We start from the raw sequence: 6,052 nt of genomic DNA on the forward strand, positions 1-6,052 counted from the left end.
GGCGGTCTTGTTGTAGGTTACTCCGGGCGCGCTTGACGGTGTCTGGTCGTTTAGTGGCCGGACTGGAGAACTACCTGGAGAGGCTGCTTTGAACTTCCGCTGCAAGGGCCACTGTGTGCTCCTCCATTCGGAGGGTGCGTTCGGTGTTTCCATTGACCGTAATTACTCCTCGAGGGACTGGCATCTTGAGCTTAAGGTATGCATAATGCGGTACCGCATTGAACTTAGCAAATGCGGTTCGCCCGAGCAGTGCGTGATAGCCACTGCGAAAGGGGACTATGTCGGAGATTAACTCTTCGCTTCGGAAATTATCTGGAGATCCGAAGGCCACTTCAAGTGTGACTGAGCTTGTACAGTTGGCCTCTACACCTGGTATTACGCCTTTAAAGGTCGTTTTGGTGGGCTTAATCCTCGAGGGATCTATGCCCATTTTTCGCACTGTATCCTGGTAAAGCAGGTTCAGGCTACTGCCGCCGTCCATAAGGACTCTAGTGAGATGAAATCCGTCAATAATTGGGTCAAGAACCAATGCGGCGAATCCGCCATGATGGATGCTAGTGGGATGGTCCCTTCGATCAAAGGTGATCGGGCAGGAGGACCTTGGGTTGAACTTTGGGGCGACTGGCTCTACCGCGTATACGTCCCTTAACGCACGCTTCCGCTCCCTTTTGGGGACGTGGGTTGCGTATATCATGTTCACCATCCGCACTTGTGGGGGAAAACCCTTCTGTCCACTGTTGTTCGGCGGCCGGGGCTCCTCTTCGTCATCGCTATGTAGCCCCTTGTCTTCATTTTTGGCGTTTAACTTGCCTGCCTGCTTGAACACCCAACAATCCCTGTTGGTGTGATTGGCTGGCTTTTCGGGGGTGCCATGTATCTGGCACGAGCGGTCGAGTATTCGGTCCAAACTGGACGGGCCCCTAGGATTCCTTTTGAATGCCCTTTTCCGCTAACCGGATTTAGATCCCCTAAATCTGGCATCAACTGCCGTATCCTCAGCATTGTCGCCGTTAATGCGGTGCTTTTGCTTGTTGCGACGCGACCTGCCACTACTGTCCCTGGTGTCCGAATTACCAGGGTTCTTGGTCATATTGTTGCTATGAGCAAGCCAGCTGTCTTCTCCCGCGCAAAAGCGGGTCATGAGTGTCGTGAGTGCTGCCATAGATTTCGGCTTTTCCTGTCCAAGATGCCGGGCCAGCCACTTGTCACGAATATTGTGTTTGAAGGCTGCTAGGGCCTCAGCGTCCGGACAGTCGACTATTTGATTTTTCTTTGTTAGGAACCGTGTCCAGAATTGCCTGGCCGATTCCTCTGGCTGCTGAATTACGTGACTTAGGTCATCGGCGTCTGGGGGTCGCACGTAAGTGCCCTGGAAATTGTCGAGGAATGCGTCTTCCAGGTCCTCCCAACAACTGATTGATCCTGTTGGCAAGCTGTTAAGCCAATGCCGAGCTGGTCCTTTAAGCTTGAGTGGGAGGTATTTGATGGCGTGGAAATCATCACCGCGGGCCATGTGGATATGAAGGAGATAATCCTCGATCCATACCGCAGGATCTGTTGTGCCATCATATGATTTGATGTTTACGGGTTTGAAACCCTCGGGGATTTGATGATCCATTATTTCGTCTGTAAAGCAGAGTGGGTGTGCGGCGCCTCTGTACTGGGCTATATCGTGACGTAGCTCCAATGAGCCTTGTCTACTGTGTTCGGCCCCGCCGAATTTGTGGCCGGCGTGACGGTTACCGTCTCAAGCCGTGGGGCGCCCACGTGATCTGTAGATCGACCTTGTTCGCCTTGCCTTATCCTCCAGCATGTCTCGTAAGTTCGGCGCATATTCCCGTGCCTTGGTACGGGGTGCGGCTTGAGTGGAGGGCCGAGAGGACTCTCTGTCGCGACCACGAGATGGCCGGTCGGCCGCATCAAGTGCTTCCTCCTCTAATCAGGGTAGCAACCTGCGCTTTGGGTAGCTCTTGGAGGGGCGTTTGAGTTTATGCTCTTCGGCCGCAAGGACTTCAGTCCATCTGTCGACTAGCAAATCTTGATCAGCTCTAAGCTGTTGCTGTTTTTTCTTGAGGCTTCTTGCCATGGCCATAAGCCTGCGTTGAAAACTCTTTTGCTCGACGGGATCCTCTGGCACGATGAATTCGTCATCGTCGAGGCTTGCCTCGTCTTCAGAGGGAGGCATATAATTATCGTCCTCGACCTCTCTGTCTGCCACTCTCTCATGAGGGCTGGTTTCTCCATCCTCCTGTGCTAAATCTTGCTGGAGGGGGTTTTCTTTGGCGCTTTCCGGAGTATTATTATCTCCCGTGCTGGAATCACCTTGTTTGTTTTGGCGGGATTTTTAGCGGCGCCGCTGACGCTGGCGCTTGGGCTGTTTTTTGGAGGGGTCATCCTCCGCTGTTCCATCGCCATCTCCCTCTTTTGGGGTGTCCACCATGTATATGTCATATGACGAGGTGGCTTTCCAGGGCCTAGCAGGCCCTGGTTCTTCATCATCTCCTTCATCGGCGTCCATACCGTCGATGTCTTCGGAGTCGAAGTCGAGCATGTCGGTTAAGTCGTCGACAGTGGCTACAAAGTGGGTGGTGGATGGGCTTTGAATTTCTTCATTGTCCGTACCCCAACCTTGCTGACCGTAGTCCGGCCAGGGCTCTCCTGATAAAGAGAGAGACTTCAGTGACTTCAGGATATCGCCGAAAGGCGAGTGCTGAAAGATGTCCGCGGCAGTGAACTCCATGATCGGCGCCCAATCGGATTCGATCGGTAGGGGTGCGGAGGGTTCGGAGTCCGGAGAGGAGTCGGGCTCCTTGGAGTCACGAGTCTCGCAGAGTACGGGGCTGGTGCTTGGCTCAATCGCCGTTGGGGTCGCAGCCCCCGTGGTGGCGTCCAACCGCCCATCCTCGATCGGTGCAGTTGGCTCCGAATTAAGGGTCGGAGCCGATGCGGGTGCGGCCTCCAGGGCGCTGTTCGGCGGCAGACCTAGATCATGCTCGTCGTGACAGTGCGGCACGCTTGGCGGTGGCTCGAATTCGTCGAAGATCAAGTCTCCGCGGATGTCAGCCGTGTAGTTTAAACTTCCAAATCTGACCTGACGGCCAAGGGTGTAGCTTTCGATCTGCTCCAGACGGCCAAGCGAACTGGCCCGCAGTGCGAAGCCGCTGAAGACGAAGATCTGTCCGGGGAGGAAGGTCTCACCCTGGACTGCATCGCTGTCGATGATCGTAGGAGCCATCGAGCCTGACGGCGACGACACAAAGGAACTCTCAATGAAAGCACCAATGTCGGTGTCAAAACCGGCGGATCTCGGGTAGGGGGTCCCAAACTGTGCGTCTAGGCTGGATGGTAACAGGAGACAAGGGACACGAAGTTTTACCCAGGTTCGGGCCCTCTTGATGGAGGTAAAACCCTACGTCCTGCTTGATTAATATTGATGATATGGGTAGTACAAGAGTAGATCTACCACGAGATCGAGGAGGCTAAACCCTAGAAGCTAGCCTATGGTATGATCGTTGATGTGTATGTTGTCCAACGGACTAAAACCCTCCGGTTTATATAGACACCGGGTAGGGTTAGGGTTACATAGAGTCAGTTACAATGGTAGGAGATCTGCATATCCGTATCGCCAAGCTTGCCTTCCACGCCAAGGAAAATCCCTCCCGGACACGGGACACAGTCTTCAATCTTGTATCTTCATAATCCAGGAGTCCGGCTGAAGGTATAGTCCGGCCATCCGGACACCCCCTAATCCAGGACTCCCTCAGATCCCATCTCAGATTTCATGGCCTCAAGCCATTTCGCGGAATCTGGGCTCATCACCGCTTCCTCATAGTTCGTAGGTTCGTCATGGTCTAGTAAAATGACTTCCAGAACAGGATTACCATTCCACTCTGGTGCGGACCATACTCTGGTTGACCTACGAGGTTCGGTAGTAACTTGATCTGAAGTTTCATGATCATCATCATTAGCTTCCTCACTAATTGGTGTAGGAATCACTGGAACTGAGTTCTGTGATAAACTACTTTCCAATTCGGGAGAAGGTACAATTACCTCATCAATTTCTACTTTCCTCCCACTCACTTCTTTCGAGAGAAACTCCTTCTCTAGAAAGGATCCATTCTTAGCAACAAATATCTTGCCTTCGGATCTGTGATAGAAGGTGTACCCAACAGTTTCTTTTGGGCATCCTATGAAGACGCACTTCTCCGATTTGGGTTCGAGCTTATCAGTTTGAAACTTTTTCACATAAGCATCGTAGCCCTAAACTTTAAGAAATGACAGATTAGGTTTCTTGCCAAACCACAGTTCACACGGTGTCGTCTCAACGGATTTAGATGGTGCCCTATTAAACGTGAATGCAAGTGTCTCTAGTGCATAACCCCAAAACGATAGTGGTAAATCGATAGGAGACATCATAGATCGCACCATATCTAATAAAGTACGGTTATGACGTTCAGACACACCTTTACACTGTGGTGTTCCAGGTGGCATGAGTTGCGAAACCATTCCACATTGTTTCAAATGAAGACCAAACTCGTAACTCAAATATTCGCCTCCACGATCAGATCGTAGAAACTTTATTTTCTTGTTACGATGAGTTTCCACTTCACTCTGAAATTCTTTGAACTTTTCAAATGTTTCAGACTTATGTTTCATTAAGTAGATATACCCATATCTGCTCAAATCATATGTGAAGGTCAGAAAATAACGATACCCACCGCGAGCCTCAACACTCATCGGACCACATACATTGGTATGTATTATTTCCAATAAGTCAGTGGCTCGCTCCATTGTTCCGAAGAACGGAGTCTTAGTCATCTTGCCCATGAGGCATGGTCTGCAAGTATCAAGTGATTCATAATCAAGTGATTCCAAAAGCCCATCAGCATGGAGTTTCTTCATGCGCTTTACACCAATATGACCTAAACAATAGTGCCACCAATAAGTTGCACTATCGTTATTAACTTTACATCTTTTGGCTTCAATATTATGAATATCTGTATCACTACGATCGAGATTCAATAAACCATTTATATTAAGTGTATGACCATAGAAGGTTTTATTCATGTAAACAGAACAACAATTATTCTTTGACTTAAATGAATAACCGTATTGCAATAAACATGATCCAATCATATTCATGCTCAATGCAAACACCAAATAACATTTATTTTAGGTTCAACACTAATCCCGAAGGTAAAAGGAGTGTGCGATGGTGATCTTACCAACCTTGGAATCACTTCCAACACACATCGTCACCTCGCCCTCAACTAGTATCTGTTCATTTTGCAAATCCTCTTTTTGAGTTACAAATCATTGCAACTAAACCGGTATCAAATACCCAGGGGCTACTATGAACACTAGTAAATTACACATCAATAACATGTATATCAAATATACCTTTATTCACTTTGCCATCCTTCTTATCCGCCAAGTATTTGGGGCAGTTGCGCTTCCAGTGACCATTTCCTTTGCAGTAAAAGCACTCAGTTTCATGCTTGGGTCTAGCTTTAGGATTCTTCACGGGAGTGCCGACTTGCTTGTCATTCTTGATGTTCCCTTTCTTTCCCTTGCCCTTTTTCTTGAAACTAGTGGTCTTGTTAACCATCAACACTTGATGCTATTTCTTGATTTCCACCTTCGCTGATTTCAGCATCGCGAAGAGCTTGGGAATTGTTTTCATCATCCCTTGCATATTATAGTTCATCACGAAGTTCTAGTAACTTGGTGATAGTGACTAGAGAACTCTGTCAATCACTATCTTATCTGGAAGATTAACTCCCACTTGATTCAAGCGATTGTAGTACCCAGACATTCTGAGCACATGCTCACTAGCTGAGCTATTCTCCTCCATCTTGTAGGCAAAGTACTTGTCAGAGGTCTCATACCTCTTAACACGGGCAAGAGTCTAAAATATCATTTTTAGATCTTGGAACATCTCATATGCTCCATGGCGTTCAAACATTTTTGAAGTCCCGGTTCTAAGCCGTAAAGCATGGTGCACTAAACTATCAAGTAGTCACCATACCGAGCTTTGTCAAACGTTCATAAC

The sequence above is a fragment of the Triticum urartu genome, chromosome 4, assembly GCF_003073215.2.
Source record: "Triticum urartu cultivar G1812 chromosome 4, Tu2.1, whole genome shotgun sequence".
NCBI lineage: Eukaryota > Viridiplantae > Streptophyta > Magnoliopsida > Poales > Poaceae > Triticum > Triticum urartu.